Below are 19,008 nucleotides of genomic sequence, written 5' to 3'. Positions count from 1 at the left end.
AGCTCCCTCTTGATTTTTTTCAACTCTGATTTTCAGTTTTGGAAGAACAGTCATTCTCTAATAGAAAAATTGTCTGAACTTTAAAATTTGGTTGCTTGTAATTGCTAACGGTGCAATTTGGTAAAAAAAAAAAATCACTGATAGTACTATGAAAACTGAAAGATTAAAACGAAATGGTACACGTGCCCTGAAGCAAGCTTCAAGCAATTCCTTAGTTCAGCCCTGTATCTATTCAAACACTTAAACCAGTGCATGACCTTTTATTCTCAACAGCAATTTTAACACTCTAAATACGGCACAACACAGTTGATTTCAAATGATCACTCACAAGCAAAATAATGTTCAAGAATGATGTGTTCTGATCTATTTGTGTGTGTGTGTGTGTGTGTGTGTGTGTGTGTGTGTGTGTTTGTAGTTTGCTGGACTGTAAAAAGGCTTAAGAGCTAAATGTGTGTATGCACTGCAAACATAGTCTGTACTACCATAATAGAGCATCACACAAAACACACACTGCTTTGTTTGAACCTGCCTACTCTATAATACTTAAATCACAAAAGAAGTAGGAAGTGATCAGGAATAAGAAAGAGGAAGATCCAGGTCAAACCTCAGAGAAAACAAAGATGAAGAGCAAAAACATGGTGAGAGATAACCAGAACGATAGAGACAGATAAGAGCACATGTCCTGATTACATTATTTTACACAGATCGCTAGCTAAACCACCTATTGTATTTTGGTAGCAAAAAATCTTTCCCACTGCCTTGCCGAAGGCTCTGTGACTGTGGTTCCTGCCGAGTCACATGTTCCTACACTCAAGCTGCTACATCTTCACATGGAGATTACAGGATTACAGGACCAAGACCAAGAAATTCAAATGAAGTCATGCCTGCTAATTAAAAAACATTGAATATAATTTGACTAAGTTCAAAATCTCAGGAAAGACACAAAAATTCTGTAGTCAACTTTGTAGTCACTGAATATGAGAGCAATGAGCAGACAAATAGAATAATAAATGGTGTAAAGATACATTACAGATACAGTACCTGATGACTTTCAACAACCAAGACATTTTATATAGAAATAACAGGACAGTTTACCAAAATAAACTCTAAGGTTATTACCTTCCCTAAGTAACATAAGACATAAAATGGATTTAGTGGTAGAAACAACATTCTTTTCCACTCAGTAATGATGAACAATTGCAAGATGGTGTTTGCAGCTATAGACCAAATAGAATGAGACAAATGGTGTGTGAAATTTTGAGGATTTATTCATGCTGCACCACTGGCAGAAGCCTGGGATGTTGTTTTTGTCTCCATCTAGAAATAGCAAGAGTCAAGAGATTGGATTCAGAAACAGTAATCTATTCTCTGGTTGGGCACTGTCTGTATTGTTTGTTATTTTCAAAGATCAAAATCTCTAAAAGCAGGGACAGAGGTGAGCTGGTACAAATTTATGCACTGCAAATGTATAAATCTCTGCTTTTGGGTATGCATGGATGGTTTTGTGTGTAAATATACAGGCACGACTTTGCCTTGTAATGCATCGGAAACCAACATGTGTGTTCCATCGCTGCTCATTCAAACGCATACAGAAAAATACACACACCAGCTCATATACAGCTAGTATACAGAGCTGGCAGCTTTCAATGGGAAAGATGAGAAAATCAGGCTCACATGCTGTTTAAATGATGTTTTGATAAATAATGCAGCCTGCACGCTTCATATGTAATCCGACATTGGCTGCACCAGTTGAATCCCTGTCGTGCTCTGCTTTGAGTGAAAGGGGAATGAATTCATCATCGTTATTTGTCACTACCGCCAGCTTCCTCTTCAGTCAACCTATCAGGTTTCATCATCAACATGATTTGTATAGAGGTTGAGGCTGTCTTGTGATGGGCCCTTTCATGATTTGAAATAGGAGCTGGTGTGGAAGCCACTTTATATGCTGTCATTGTACCACTTATTTGGCAAGAGGAAAGGACATGGTAAGTAGGTCGTAAGGATTGTGATGTTGGACCATTTAAAAATAAAATTATGTTGTGTGTGTGTCTTACTCTACTTGTGACTGACAAAATTAATCAGTGTATAAAACCAAAGGCACCACAGGGACAAATACTCACTTAACAAAATAGGGCAGGAAAGGGAATACCAGACACAGTGATTTATAAAGCGTACGTGTGTTTTCTGAACATCTGAAGCGCTACTAAAAACTATAACAGGTGCAGAGTTGAAGATATAATGAATCGAAATCCATGAACCATCCAAATCAATAGATGAAAAGAAAATAACTTTTTTCATGAGAAATAATTGCAAATGCAGACTGGAGTTTTTGGATTTGATTTGTAACACTGACTGCAGCTCCTGAGTGGGAGTCCTTTGACTTGTGGTACTTAAGAGGAAATATCTATTAAACAGTTATAAAGAGTTTTTATTGGTGCTGTCAGCGTTAATCTTTTTTAAATTACGTTAACACCATAACCGCATTAATGCGGCAAACCTCCGTTAGCGAGTTAACGCAGCTCCCCCATGCGAAGGCTGCACAGTGTCAACGCATTAGCATGGTTAGCTCGTTAACGCGTTAGCGCCGTTCAGCACATCGCACGGGGTGATCCTCGTTAACTCGCTAATGGAGGTTTGCCGCGTTAATACGGTTATGGCGTTAACGTCATTTTAACGAGATTTACGCTGACAGCACTAGTTTTTACATTTTTTTTACCTGCCTAACCCGGTCGTGTTTATTCATATTATTTACAGGGGCATATGTTTTTTTCAAGATTATCACCCTACATCCAATCGCCAAGTTTGAGTTTAGAATATGAAACAAACTCTTAACTGAAGCAATATCTGCCAGACAACTATTTTCAAACTCAGTCTGGCTTTAGATTTGTACATAGAAGCAAAACTACATCTATTTTGGCAACAAATTATGCTCTTAATGGTTCAGACAGGATGCAAGATTGTGCTGCCTTGTTCATTTGAATCTGTTGGCCAGTTTCTTTATGGTCAATCAGTGATACTAGTTTAGGCAACAGGGTGGATTAGGAGCTACATTTTAGTTTATACAGCTGGATGTAAGTCTAGTTTGTAAAGGAGTCCTCTAAGGCTCAGTTTTAGACCCTGTTTCATTAGCTCATTGTGGACTTCAGGAGAGAGAAAAGAGACACCCATGCCTCCATCTACATAAATGGCACAGCTGTTGAACGAGTCTCCAGCTTCAAGTTCTTGGGGACCCACCTCTCTGAGAATCTGTCCTGGTCAACTAAGACCTCCAGCCTGGTGAAGAAGGCACATCTGTGCCTCTTTTTCTTTAGGACACTCAAGAAGAACCACATGTCTACTGACATACTGGGTAAGTTCTACTACTATGTGATAGAGAGCATCCTGACCTACTGTGTCATAATTGCTCTGTTGCTGACCACAAAGCACTGCAGTGGGTGGTGAAAACTGCCCATTGCATCACAGGGACTCCACTTCCTGCCATTGAGGGTGTCCACAAGAAAAGATGTCTACGCTGAGCACACGTCTTTATCAGGGACCCCTCTCATCCTGCCAATAAACTGTTCCAGCTCCTCCCCTCCAGAAGACGCTACAGGACCCTACTGACTAAAACCATCAGGTTTAGGAACAGCTTCTTCTCCACAGCTGTCACCCTACTGAACTCAGTCCCCCGTTGAACCCTTCCATCCACACTCACTTAATCCTTCTACACTCCTCCTATCCCTCCCAATGACCATGATCATGACTGTCATTCATTCTCAACATTTACCATATGCTGACATTGGTTACTGCCATAGTTTTAGGACACTGACATAGCATAGTCTCTGTTATAGTGCGTACACTGTTCACTATTATAGATGTTCAGAGCGCTACACTTCCACTACTGCAGATATATTCATAAGACTCTGTAGATCTGTTTACCACACACCGGTACATCTGCATATATGTAGCACATCTGTGTATATTTGTTCATAGTACATCTGTATATCTGCCTGTCTGTATAGCAATATAGAACATATGTATGCTATACAGATAATCTCTATATCTGTACATATGTATACAATAGTGCATCTGTATATTTGCTCTCTACTTAACTCATCTGTATATAATCTGCTCTTTTTGCACTTACTCCTCTTATACTTCTGATTAGATGCAAACTATTTCCTTACCCTGTATTTATACATGTGTGTAATGGTAAATGGACTGGTTCTTATATAGCGCTTTTCTACTCTTCTGAGCACTCAAAGCTTTACACAACTTGTGCATTCACCCACTCACGCTAGCACATTTTCTTAGTGCTTTCTAAATAACATTTACACTTTTTTATCTTTACTCTATCACAGTGCTTCACATTTCATATCAAATTAGTTGTCCAGTACACTTCACTTTACTTTGCACTTTATAATCTGGATTCTTGGCTTTATCAAGCCTTAGGAGGCAAATGCACTGGTATATTTTTATGTACAAACCAATAGTGGGTAAATGTTCTTGTTATCTGTGTAAACAGCCAACACCTTCAAACAGCTTGTATGATTTGCACTTGTTTAGATGGCGCCTTTGTGGGGATCCCTGGATTTTGTTTCAGAGGTTGGTATTTTGCACGTTGGTCATGGAATAACCTTCAGTGCACATTAAAGCTGAATGCTTTAGTCTCTCCAGGAGAGTTCAAAGCTTTTATGAAGGCTCCTGTAACCAAAGAGTGCAATTACTATTCAGAATATGTTATATCTGGTTTTATAATTTATAATTTTTCAATGGCATGCCTTCTTGGGCAGGTCTCCCTCAAAAAAAAAAAAATGTTGGAGGGCAGAAAGGCGATGGAAGAAGACAAATCTTCAGGTACATTATCAAGAAATGAAATGAAAGAATTGAATGATTTAATGGTTGATTTCAATGAATGGGTTAAGACTGCAAAGTGCACTTATTTCTCTACTTCAGTACTAATAAGCATAAGCCTGAGAGACTGCCTTTTTAAATCCTGTAAATTTAAATTGGATTATGATAGGAAATGACAAATTTCTCCAGTTTCTGAGTTTTTTACAGGAAGAAAATTGGCATCAAATCCAAAACAGTAGCTTCTGATTCTTTTATTGATGTCCAGTAACTTAGTCATAATTTTATCTTCTTCTATGCCAGTCTCTTTGGATGAGCTTTTAAGTACTGTGTCACAACTGAAACACTCATCAAGCAGAAATGATACCTCCAAAATGTCTGTGTGAAGTTTTGGATATCACTGCCCCTTGGTTGCTTTCAGTAATTAACAGTTCTCTGTCCTCTGGCTGTATCCCAATATATTTAAATAGGCCTGTGTGCAACCACTCATCAAACAAATCTGGCCTCACTCTTTCTGATGACAAGTACAGCTCAGTGTCAGAGTTACCTTTTATACGAAAACTTTTAGAGAAGACTGTCTGGCTAAAACTGCTTGAAGGATTACATCAGAACATTTTGAAGTCCTGACATTGTGCTTATTAAGGTGACAAACTTATGTCTTATGACTGCTGATGCTGATGGATATTCTGTTCTTGTGCTACTTGATTTAGGTGCAACATTTGATGCTGTAGACCAGGGGTGTCAAATTCCAATCCTCCATGACCGATGTCCTGAAACTTTTAAATGTATCCCTGCTGCAACACACCTGAATAATGGCAAAACTCTATAGAACTTGATTGCATGCTGAGGTGGCAACCCCTAACTCTACTCAAGTACATTTAAATAAATGTAAGTAAATGTAAGTGTTTAGAAAAACTTCTAAAAGTACTTTTATCGCACCATGTTCATTCACCAATGAGGTGCTGTAACATGTATCAAATGGCTGAATTGAAACCTCAGCATGCAGGCAAGTTCTATAGTCTTGTTAATGACCTACTTATAGGTCTATACTGGGACCTTTCCTACTTTAATTAAATATGGTACCTTTGGGCCTTATCAACATTTCATGTATAAATAATATTTCTTTTCACTGCTATGCTAATAATACACAACTTTATCTCCCTGTAAAATCCTCATTTTCAAACATGTGTGTAATACATGTGTGCAATTGAAAAAAACAAACAAACTCAGAAACTGAGATTTCAGTTATTGCTTTGGACATGCTGCATCCAAGCATCAAATACTTCCTTTGTCCTTGGCCTGTCAATATGAAATCAGCTACCAGAATCCTGGGCTTGCTATTTGACTCTAATCTCACCTATCGGCAGAGATGGGCAGTAACGCGTAATCCGATTACTTTTTTCACGTAACGAGTAAAGTAAGGGATTACTACTGCAAAAACGGTAATTAGATTAGTGTTACTTTCCCGTAAGCACGTTGTTACTGGGTTACTAAAACCATGATTTATTTAAATATATTTTTTTGCGAGAGTGTCTCATGACAATGACGCAAGCGAGTGCGATGTTCGTGGCAACATCTGTGTGCAGATCAAAAATGGATAATATAACGAGTGCGGGAGAGAGTATGAGCGTGCGGCGTTTAAAGCGTGGAAGTACTGACCTTATTTTGAGTTTGATTCCGTAAAAAGTGACAAAAACATTAGCGTCCGCTGCTCACTGCGTGGGAAGAAAACGTCTTTTTACAGCGATAAAGCCCCTAAACGTCCGAGCAAGCACCAAATACGCTGGCTGGAATGTGAAATTCACAGAGAAACTGCCGTATCCTTCCACTGACCGCTGCGGCACACCTGCCCCACTCCTGCTATACAGGTGAAAATAGAGCAACAGGACCGCTGAGTCTTTGATTTTATTTATTTTCTGCTGTGTTTTACGTGCATCTATTTGAAAGAGTGAGTGTAAACACAAAAAACTATTTTATTTTATGTGCTGGAATGTGCAGAAAATAGGTTTAAATGTTAAACAAATTTCTTCCAGTCAGAGAATATTGCATATCATTTAATGTTTGCTTGATGCATAAAGTTAAAAGATTAAAACTAATAAAACAAGTTTTAAAAAGAGACTTTTTATAATATTATAAAATAATATTCAATATTTAATATTTACTGCTATATACACAGTATCGCGATGGTGTTGTGTTTATGATATTGCTGTTTTTGTTTGCTTGTTTTCTCTCTTTTTTTCTCTCAACAGGTGATCCAGGTGATATATATAAAAATATGTAATTTTTTTGCCCCCCCCCCCCTTTTCTTTTCCCTTCATCGCTATTCCTCTTCCCCGCTGTCTTTGTTTCCCTCCCTCCCCCCGGTCATGTCTGTCCTGTCTGTAACAACTGAAAATAAAATAAATACATAAATAATAACAGCAAAGGTCAATCAAATGGACCAATACGGCAAGGCAGGGATGGTCCACTTGGTAAAGTAATTCCGTTGGGCTTCTGTCTTTGCCTTCAGACAATAATTCTGATGGCAAAAGAACCAAACGGGACAGGCCCCCCCCCCCCCAAAAAGAGACTTTTTCATTTGATTACATTTTATATGAGGGATTATGCAGAAAACGTAGAATTGGGCTGAAGGATCTATTGCTTTATTACCTATTTAGGGGATAAATCATGTTTTAAAAAGTAACTAAGTAACTAATTACTTTTGAAAATAAGTAATCAGTAAAGTAACGGGATTACTTTTTTTGGGAAGTAATCAGTAATTAGTTACTGATTACTTTTTTCAAGTAACTTGACCAACACTGCCTATCAGACACATAAACAAGGTCACCCAGTCCTCACACTACCAAGAAAAAGAAGCACACAGGGAGAGAGGACAGAACACATACTACGGGAGAGAGAAAACATATAATCAAAACATCTCATTTTTAAGTTTTACTCATTTGGTGCACAGTTGTTTGGTCAACTGTCTACCATCTCCTAGCTCACTTTGGAAAGATGAAGTTAAAACAAAACATAAATAAAACATTGTTGTATTCACCTTTAACCAGACAAATCATCTCGTTGTATTGCGCTTCAGTATGCCACCATACCGAACTTGGAGACACACATCATTAGTGTGAATGCTTGAAAAGCATTCACAGTATTGTTCTTCTAATCTTTATTATTAGTGTGAATGCTTGAAAAGCATTCACAGTATTGTTGTTGTAATCTTTATTATTATTATTAGTGTGAATGCTTGAAAAGCATTCACAGTATTGTTCTTCTAATCTTTATTATTATTATATTTTATTTTTCCGTACGTTTTTTGAAAGCCTACTCCTTCAAAACCGTTCAACTTAGAAAAACCATTCAAACATCGTTAGATTCCTATTCTTTTGGACAACATTGCTTCTATTTTTCTCATTTTTAACATTTATATTTTTAATTTTATTCAACTTTATTCAACAAAAATTTATAATGTATTTCAATGGGGAGACCCTTCAAATCCTCATTCAACTTACTCATTTTTAAACTCTTACTACTTCCACATACATTGACATAGAGCCACCATTCAAACTTTAAAACGAAGACAAGACATTCAACTATTCAACTTGTATTTATCTTTTCAATATCTATTATACTTTTTCTTCAGTTCCAGTTTAAGTTTCATGATGTTTTTTCACCCGTTTCAGAGTTTATAATGGGTGTGTATGGGACGGAATGTTGGGGCTAGAGTGAGGCAGCTCAACTGCTAGAGTGAGAGGAGCAAAAAAATTAATCTTAAAATCTTTTTTAAAACTGCTGCTGTGTCCGCAGCGTTTGCTCTACAGGTATGATTTTACCCTCAAAACGTAGCCATGGCTGTCCTCTTTCATCCAATGTGTTTACTATTGTACTAGGTGTTATGGTTCTTTCATAAATGTCACCAATGCACAGCCTCCTCCCTCCAACTCTTCCATAGACTCTAATGTTAAAATGGCTCAGAAGGTTCGTTTGAAAATCAGAAGAGCATGGTGTCTTTACACTGTCACCACGTCCATATAATAAACTCCACAGGCATGAAAACTGAGAATTTGGTAGACTAGACATGGCTGTCGCTCACGGTGAAAGAATTTTGTCAGTACGACATGTACTTTTCATTTGGGAACGATTTGTTTCGGCCTGACTTTTCTGTTCATTTTAAGCAGCAAAAGTGAGGTGCATGTCTGTGTCGTGTGTATGGAGCCATTGGGTGCGGTCACTATAGCAACCAGGCTCACACCTGCCTGCTTAACGAGCTCTGCCTGCCACTCTGCCAAGATTCATCTTAAACACTTCTCTTTCAACTGCTGCTGTGTCCACAGTGTCACAGCCATCATTTTACCCTCAAAACGTCGCCATCGTTGTTCTCTTTCCAACATCTTGTCTTTCAAAGCTCAGAGATGTAAACTTTTTAAACTGTGTGGGTCCAAGTGGAGGGATCACATTTTAGTCATTCAGTGATTCAAAGAATATGACCTTTTAATATTCTTTCAGATGTTTTCTGACTCTAAATGTTCTTTTCTCATTTCTTAGGTTTTTCTAATTTACAATTAAAACATTTTCAGCTTTTTTCCAACTTCTTCTTCTGTGTAACCTTCAGCTTTTAGCAGTTCAGCACTGTTGTTTTCAGGTTAAATTCAGGTTGTTTTTTTTTTTTTTTTATCTCATTCAAAATTTTTAATTCAAAATTCAGCAATTAATTCATTTCAGTCCATACATTCAGATTCAAGCATTCACACTGCAGTTTCTTCAGAAAATGCACTTTCTAGTTATTATATTTTATTTTTCCGTACGTTTTTTGAAAGCCTACTCCTTCAAAACCGTTCAACTTAGAAAAACCATTCAAACACCGTTAGATTCCTATTATTTTGGACATGACTGCTTCTATTTTTCTCATTTTTAACATTTATATTTTTAATTTTATTCAACTTTATTCAACAAAAATTTCCCATGTATTTCAATGGGGAGACCCTTCAAATTCTCATTCAACTTACTCATTTTTAAACTCTTACTACTTCCACATACATTGACATAGAGCCACCATTCAAACTTTAAAACGAAGACAAGACATTCAACTATTCAACTTGTATTTATCTTTTCAATATCTATTATACTTTTTCTTCAGTTCCAGTTTAAGTTTCATGATGTTTTTTCACCCGTTTCAAAATTTATAATGGGTGTGTATGGGACGGAATGTTGGGGCTAGAGTGAGGCAGCTCAACTGCTAGAGTGAGAGGAGCAAAAAAATTAATCTTAAAATCTTTTTTAAAACTGCTGCTGTGTCCGCAGCGTTTGCTCTACAGGTATGATTTTACCCTCAAAACGTAGCCATCGCTGTCCTCTTTCATCCAATGTGTTTACTATTGTCCTAGGTGTTATGGTTCTTTCATAAATGTCACCAATGCACAGCCTCCTCCCTCCAACTCTTCCATAGACTCTAATGTTAAATTGGCTCAGAAGGTTGGTTTGAAAATCAGAAGAGCATGGTGTCTTTCCACTGTCACCACGTCCATATAATAAACTCCACAGGCATGAAAACTGAGAATTCAGTAGACTAGAAGCTGCTGTCGCTCACGGTGAAAGAATTTTGTCAATACGACTTGTACTTTTAATTTGGGAACGATTTGTTTCGGCCTGACTTTTCTGTTCATTTTAAGCAGCAAAAGTGAGGTGCATGTCTGTGTCGTGTGTATGGAGCCATTGGGTGCAGTCACTATAGCAACCAGGCTCACACCTGCCTGCTTAACGAGCTCTCTCTCTCACTCTGCCAAGATTCATCTTAAACACTTCTCTTTCAACTGCTGCTGTCTCCACAGTGTTACAGCCATCATTTTACCCTCAAAACGTCGCCATCGTTGTTCTCTTTCCAACATCTTGTCTTTCAAAGCTCAGACATTTAAACTTTTTAAACTGTGTGGATCCAAGTGGAGGGATCACATTTGAGTCATTCAGTGATTCAAAGAATATGACCTTTTAATATTCATTCAGATGTTTTCTGACTCTAAATGTTCTTTTCTCATTTCTTAGGCTTTTCTAATTTACATTTAAAACATTTTCAGTTTTTTTCCAACTCCTTCTTCTGTGTAACCTTCAGCTTTTAGCAGTTCAGCACCTTTGTTTTCAGGTTAAATTCGTTTTTTTTTTTTTTTTTTTTAATCTCATTCAATATTTTTAACTCAAAATTCAGCAATTAATTCATTTCAGTGCATACATTCAGATTCAAGCATTCACACTGCAGTTTCTTCAGAAAATGCACTTTCTAGTTATTATTAGTGTGAATGCTTGAAAAGCATTCACAGTATTGTTCTTCTAATCTTTATTATTATTATTATATTTTATTTTTCCGTACGTTTTTTGAAAGCCTACTCCTTCAAAACCGTTCAACTTAGAAAAACCATTCAAACATCGTTAGATTCCTATTCTTTTGGACAACATTGCTTCTATTTTTCATATTTTTAACATTTATATTTTTAATTTTATTCAACTTTATTCAACAAAAATTTATAATGTATTTCAATGGGGAGACCCTTCAAATCCTCATTCAACTTACTCATTTTTAAACTCTTACTACTTCCACATACATTGACATAGAGCCACCATTCAAACTTTAAAACGAAGACAAGACATTCAACTATTCAACTTGTATTTATCTTTTCAATATCTATTATACTTTTTCTTCAGTTCCAGTTTAAGTTTCATGATGTTTTTTCACCCGTTTCAGAGTTTATAATGGGTGTGTATGGGACGGAATGTTGGGGCTAGAGTGAGGCAGCTCAACTGCTAGAGTGAGAGGAGCAAAAAAATTAATCTTAAAATCTTTTTTAAAACTGCTGCTGTGTCCGCAGCGTTTGCTCTACAGGTATGATTTTACCCTCAAAACGTAGCCATCGCTGTCCTCTTTCATCCAATGTGTTTACTATTGTCCTAGGTGTTATGGTTCTTTCGTAAATGTCACCAATGCACAGCCTCCTCCCTCCAACTCTTCCATAGACTCTAATGTTAAAATGGCTCAGAAGGTTCGTTTGAAAATCAGAAGAGCATGGTGTCTTTCCACTGTCACCACGTCCATATAATAAACTCCACAGGCATGAAAACTGAGAATTAGGTAGACTAGACATTGCTGTCACTCACGGTGAAAGAATTTTGTCAATACGACTTTTACTTTTCATTTGGGAACGATTTGTTTCGGCCTGACTTTTCTGTTCATTTTAAGCAGCAAAAGTGAGGCGCATGTCTGTGTACGTGTGTATGGAGCCATTGGGTGCGGTCACTATAGCAACCAGGCTCACACCTGCCTGCTTAACGAGCTCTGCCTGCCACTGTACCAAGATTCATCTTAAGCACTTCTCTTTCAACTGCTGCTGTGTCCACAGTGTTACAGCCATCATTTTACCCTCAAATTGTCGCCATTATTGTTCTCTTTCCAACACCGTATCTTTCAAAGCTCAGGCATTTAAACTTTTTAAACTGTGTGGATCAAAGTGGAGGGATCACATTTGAGTCATTCAGTGATTCAAAGAATATGACCTTTTAATATTCATTCAGATGTTTTCTGACTCTAAATGTTCTTTTCTCATTTCTTAGGGTTTTCTAATTTACATTTAAAACATTTTCAGTTTTTTTCCAACTCCTTCTTCTGTGTAACCTTCAGCTTTTAGCAGTTCAGCACCTTTGTTTTCAGGTTAAATTCGTTTTTTTTTTTTGTTTTTTTTTAATCTCATTCAATATTTTTAACTCAAAATTCAGCAATTAATTCATTTCAGTGCATACATTCAGATTCAAGCATTCACACTGCAGTTTCTTCAGAAAATGCACTTTCTAGTTATTATATTTTATTTTTCCGTACGTTTTTTGAAAGCCTACTCCTTCAAAACCGTTCAACTTAGAAAAACCATTCAAACATCGTTAGATTCCTATTCTTTTGGACAACATTGCTTCTATTTTTCTCATTTTTAACATTTATATTTTTAATTTTATTCAACTTTATTCAACAAAAATTTATAATGTATTTCAATGGGGAGACCCTTCAAATCCTCATTCAACTTACTCATTTTTAAACTCTTACTACTTCCACATACATTGACATAGAGCAACCATTCAAACTTTAAAACGAAGACAAGACATTCAACTATTCAACTTGTATTTATCTTTTCAATATCTATTATACTTTTTCTTCAGTTCCAGTTTAAGTTTCATGATGTTTTTTCACCCGTTTCAGAGTTTATAATGGGTGTGTATGGGACGGAATGTTGGGGCTAGAGTGAGACAGCTCAACTGCTAGAGTGAGAGGAGCAAAAAAATTTATCTTAAAATCTTTTTTAAAACTGCTGCTGTGTCCGCAGCGTTTGCTCTACAGGTATGATTTTACCCTCAAAACGTAGCCATGGCTGTCCTCTTTCATCCAATGTGTTTACTATTGTACTAGGTGTTATGGTTCTTTCATAAATGTCACCAATGCACAGCCTCCTCCCTCCAACTCTTCCATAGACTCTAATGTTAAAATGGCTCAGAAGGTTCGTTTGAAAATCAGAAGAGCATGGTGTCTTTCCACTGTCACCACGTCCATATAATAAACTCCACAGGCATGAAAACTGAGAATTTGGTAGACTAGACATGGCTGTCGCTCACGGTGAAAGAATTTTGTCAGTACGACATGTACTTTTCATTTGGGAACGATTTGTTTCGGCCTGACTTTTCTGTTCATTTTAAGCAGCAAAAGTGAGGTGCATGTCTGTGTCGTGTGTATGGAGCCATTGGGTGCAGTCACTATAGCAACCAGGCTCACACCTGCCTGCTTAACGAGCTCTCTCTGCCACTCTGCCAAGATTCATCTTAAACACTTCTCTTTCAACTGCTGCTGTGTCCACAGTGTTAAAGCCATCATTTTACCCTCAAAACGTCGCCATCGTTGTTCTCTTTCCAACATCTTGTCTTTCAAAGCTCAGAGATGTCAACTTTTTAAACTGTGTGGATCCAAGTGGAGGGATCACATTTGAGTCATTCAGTGATTCAAAGAATATGAACTTTTAATATTCTTTCAGATGTTTTCTGACTCTAAATGTTCTTTTCTCATTTCTTAGGTTTTTCTAATTTACAATTAAAACATTTTCAGCTTTTTTCCAACTTCTTCTTCTGTGTAACCTTCAGCTTTTAGCAGTTCAGCACTGTTGTTTTCAGGTTAAATTCAGGTTGTTTTTTTTGGTTTTTTTTATCTCATTCAATATTTTTAACTCAAAATTCAGCAATTAATTCATTTCAGTGCATACATTCAGATTCAAGCATTCACACTGCAGTTTCTTCAGAAAATGCACTTTCTAGTTATTATTATTATTATTATATTTTATTCTGTATTCCGTACGTTTTTTGTAATCCTACTCCTTCAAAACCGTTCAACTTAGAAAAACCATTCCAACACCGTTAGATTCCTATTCTTTTGGACAACACTGCTTCCATTTTTCATATTTTTAACATTTATATTTTTAATTTTATTCAACTTTATTCAACAAAAATTTATAATGTATTTCAATGGGGAGACCCTTCAAATCCTCATTCAACTTACTCATTTTTAAACTCTTACTACTTCCACATACATTGACATAGAGCCACCATTCAAACTTTAAAACGAAGACAAGACATTCAACTATTCAACTTGCATTTATCTTTTCAATATCTATTATACTTTTTCTTCAGTTCCAGTTTAAGTTTCATGATGTTTTTTCACCCGTTTCAGAGTTTATAATGGGTGTGTATGGGACGGAATGTTGGGGCTAGAGTGAGGCAGCTCAACTGCTAGAGTGAGAGGAGCAAAAAAATTAATCTTAAAATCTTTTTTAAAACTGCTGCTGTGTCCACAGCGTTTGCTCTACAGGTATGATTTTACCCTCAAAACGTAGCCATGGCGGTCCTCTTTCATCCAATGTGTTTACTATTGTACTAGGTGTTATGGTTCTTTCATAAATGTCACCAATGCACAGCCTCCTCCCTCCAACTCTTCCATAGACTCTAATGTTAAAATGGCTCAGAAGGTTGGTTTGAAAATCAGAAGAGCATGGTGTCTTTACACTGTCACCACGTCCATATAATAAACTCCACAGGCATGAAAACTGAGAATTCAGTAGACTAGAAGCTGCTGTCGCTCACGGTGAAAGAATTTTGTCAATACGACTTGTACTTTTCATATGGGAACGATTTGTTTCGGCCTGACTTTTCTGTTCATTTTAAGCAGCAAAAGTGAGGTGCATGTCTGTGCAGGCTCACACCTGCCTGCTTAACGAGCTCTCTCTCACTCTACCAAGGTTAAACCTAAAAATGTTAGATTGTAGTAAGATTAACTTTTTCAAAAGTACAATAAGACAGATTTGACAGGGTTTTGCCACAGATTAATTAGTATATGCCAACTAAGTAGAGCATTGTGATTGGCACAAAGGTTTTTCAGATCTGGGCAGTTGGAGTCAGTTGATGACTTCAAAATCATCCTTTCTGACTGGATAATTAAAGCTCTCAGCATCTATCGGTCTGTAGTTAATTTCCCCACCTTTTAACTAACGTTTAACTAACCTAATCTCATTTAATGTCTCTGTTTATAGTCTGTATAGTTTATCTCCCCACGAATACACTCAAAGTAGTCTTAAAATAAAACCCACAAAACAGTTCAAGATTTAATACTTTTTATTTGCTCATTTAATGCCAGTTGCCCTGTTTTTCTGTATGTCACTCATTCGCTTATACTTGGGCAAAAAGGACCAATTTGTACACTAGTATAGTGTATTTTTTCCCTCTATCTCTCTATGTCTGTCACACACAGAGACCAACACACAGACATGTATATGCTCATTATTGCTGTTCAAACTGATAGTCAAATTTCCAAGCACCACCTGAACGCCTCATCTGTTTTTAACCTATCACTGGACCAACTGTCGTCATTCCGCTTTGCTCTCTGCTGTGGTAAGTACAGTACACTCAGTACTGCAGTGTTTTATTTTTATGATGGAAAAAATACATGTTTGACATTTAAACTCACATATCAAGTCCAACAGAGTTAAAAACAATTCAAAGAAGAAAGAAAGAAAAAAGAATAACCTTCGCTATCATTTATATACGTTTATTACGTTTTGCTGTTAGCAGCAGTGCTAACGCTAGCTTCAATGCTAATGCTAGCAACAATGCTAACGCTAGCTATAGTGCTAACACTAGCCTTAGCAGTTGTTAACTGACAAAAATAATATTCCTGTGATATTTCTTGCTGGTCAGTGAGACAAAAGTAAGAAATTAGCTTTATTATTGCCATTGTGGCTCAGTTTTAACAGTAAGAGTGCTAGCGCTAGCAGCATTGCTAGCGCTAGCGGCATTGCTAACGCTAGCTGCAATGCTAACACTAACTGAAGTGCTAATGCTAGCCGGAATGCTAGCGCTAGCAGCAATGCTAAGGCTAGTAACAGTCTAACAGTAGCCTTACATAAGTGGCAATACTTCAGTTAACTAGTTTGAATTGTAAAATGACTGCTGTATCAGTTGGTGTGCTATATTACTCTATAATTACCCTGCTGACTAGAAGTTCAGTGTATCATGTCGTGTGGGCTTTGTATTTCTGTTAGTCTGATAACACTGTACAGACAACTAACGTATTATTTCTCGTTTCTTTCAGGAACCTGACTGACACTGTGCTTTGCCTGGTAGGTGTGCACATACTGTAAGAGAAGTAGACCAAAATAAAAAAATAATATGACTAATATAAGCTGTAAAGTGATGGGTTCAAACTTTGTGCTAGACCTTTTAAACACAATTTTATAATAAATACACATAAGTGCAGCTTAACAATTGGGCTAAAATATTTTTTTCGTACATTTTTGTAGTCACACTACATGTGATTAATTAATGATTCACTCAATCATATTTGTATTTAAAAATATTATTGCTGAATTTAATTAAATATTTATTCTTTTAAAAAGTGCCCAATTATGCAACTTTTTGCACATGGCAGCCGACAACAGTTTAGCTTGAATATTTGTTTTGTCCTTTTGCAGTAGTCACATTTAGTTCATACAATTACCATGTGATATAATTTTAATAAAATTGTTTTTTTTTTCTTGTTTTTTGTTCAGAGTGTGTAGAAGAAGAAGAACAAGGACCAGATCTCCAGTCTTCTCTCTCACATCCCAACCCCCCAACCCCTCTATCCTCTGTCCTGCTCCACCTATTGTCTCTGCCTTCTTTCCATCTGTATTTCACTCTGTGGTTTGTGAGAAATTTTGCCAAACCAACAATCCTTTTGCGGTTTGATTTAAAGCCGTGTCTCTCCTGCTCTGTCTGTTCTCTCTGCTAAATTTTCTCTCTACCTGTTTTTCACTCTTGGCTTGCTGCTGAAAAACGCCAAGCCAACAAAGCAATAAAGAGTGCATATTTTGCCTCAACCTATGAACAAACTGAACAAACAAAGAAAAATCTGCGGTTTGATTTAAAGCCGTGTCTCTCCTGCTCTGTCTGTTCTCACTGCTAAATTTTCTCTCTACCTGTTTTTCACTCTTGGCTTGCTGCTGAAAAACGCCAAGCCATTAAAGCAATAAAGAGTGCATATATTGCCTCTACCTGAGAACAAACTGAACAAACAAAGAAAACTAATTCACGGTTTGATTGTGATTTCCCAGCCGTGTCTCTCCTGCTCTGCCTGTTCTCTCTTCTAAATTTTCTCTCTACCTGTTTTTCACTCTTGGCTTGCTGCTGAAAAATGCCAAGCCAATAAAGAGAGTGCATAATATTCTCTCAACTGAAGAACAAACTGTCAAACGAAAGACAACTGTTTAAGACAAATAAAAACTGAAATATAAAAACAAAGACAACATCTCCTGGTGTGTGCCACTCTTATCTTGTGAACATATTTTCTAAAGACTAAGAAACACTTGCAGGTGTGTGAAAATGCCAAGGAAGCAGAAAAAGTCACAAGCTGCAAAACAACACTGGAAGAAGTTTCATGAGTTTCATAAAGTACCAACATGTGAACAAGCTGAGTTTGATTTTCCTCAGAGCTCTGCAGAAGACAGTGTGTCTACAAAGACCAATTCTGACAGTGTCAAACAGGCAGGTCAACATGTTCCTGCACATGTACAACAGGTATCTTATGCTGATGCTGTAAAGAGTGGACTGCAGCATAAAGTTAATGAACAACATGAGGTGTCAAGTGCCCCACAGGTGGGTTATGCTGACTTTTTGAAAAGAGGCTGTCACAGTGATGTGGCAGGACCATCTCATGCAGAAAGAGTGAACCTTGAAAACCAGCCCTCTATTACACTTGTCTGTGCATCTCGCAGCCAGGCACATCCTAAATATGGAGACTCCAGAAACAAGCAGTGCACATGCAACTCACTCACATTTCTTGCATTCCTTCATGAGAATGAAAACATGACTTCAGCTGACCTTAATCTGGTCTTGGATAAAGGTGATGTGATGTACAAAGAGGCCAAGAAAAGATTTCCTAAAAATATTCATTTGGCAACCGATGAGCTGCCAGACAAAGTTGATGCTCGCTGGTCTATGTATGATGTCGACATGACACAGCCTTCCCGGTATGGGACATTTGAAGAACCTCCAGAGGAGGCAGTAGATACCTTTCTCAGCTTAGAAGCAGGACTGAGCTGCCTGTTGTCAGATGTGCAGTATGCCTTATTGATTATGAGTGGATTGTGTATCGCAGTGTTCAGATCCACATCAGGCAAATATGGTTTCTTTGATCCACACTCCAGAACACCCAGTGGTCTTCCTCTATTACTACAGTCACGTAATCGTGGTACAGCAGTGATGCTGAAATTCACACTCCTCAGTGACATGATTAAGAGGATCCAAGATTCTTATGAAATGATGGAGATATCACCCTCTTGTAACTATGAACTGAAGCCTGTGCAGTTCTACAGTATGAGCACAGTCAACCTGAGTGATACTATCACAGACACAGTCTGCAGACCAACAGCTGCCACTGCTGTGGCATCTACTCACTCTGATAGAACTGTTGATGAAGCAAACTCCTCTACTCCAAGGAGAAACACAACGACTGATCTGACTGAGAACATCTTTTGTCAAATGTCCATTTGTACGCCACCGGTGAAACAAAAAGAAGTTCACGTGACTCAGTTCACATCATATGAAGATCAGAATGAACCTCCTAATATACCAACTGAAGAACTATGC

General features: G+C 37.4%; 1 protein-coding gene across 1 annotated transcript in view; it reads right to left on the bottom strand.

Annotated features, from left to right (window-relative positions):
- The window catches only part of LOC146633542 (voltage-dependent T-type calcium channel subunit alpha-1I-like), a 205,034-nt gene that overhangs the window by 95,087 nt on the left and 90,939 nt on the right, over positions 1-19,008 (bottom strand). The window lies entirely within an intron of this gene.

This window comes from Diplotaxodon limnothrissa, linkage group LG4, assembly GCF_057381915.1.
Source record: "Diplotaxodon limnothrissa isolate DT_005_m linkage group LG4, D_limnothrissa_male_GT1.1, whole genome shotgun sequence".
In the NCBI taxonomy this organism is placed as follows: domain Eukaryota; kingdom Metazoa; phylum Chordata; class Actinopteri; order Cichliformes; family Cichlidae; genus Diplotaxodon; species Diplotaxodon limnothrissa.
Note: the sequence above shows the minus strand (reverse complement) of the source record. Positions and strands in the feature narration are given on the sequence as shown.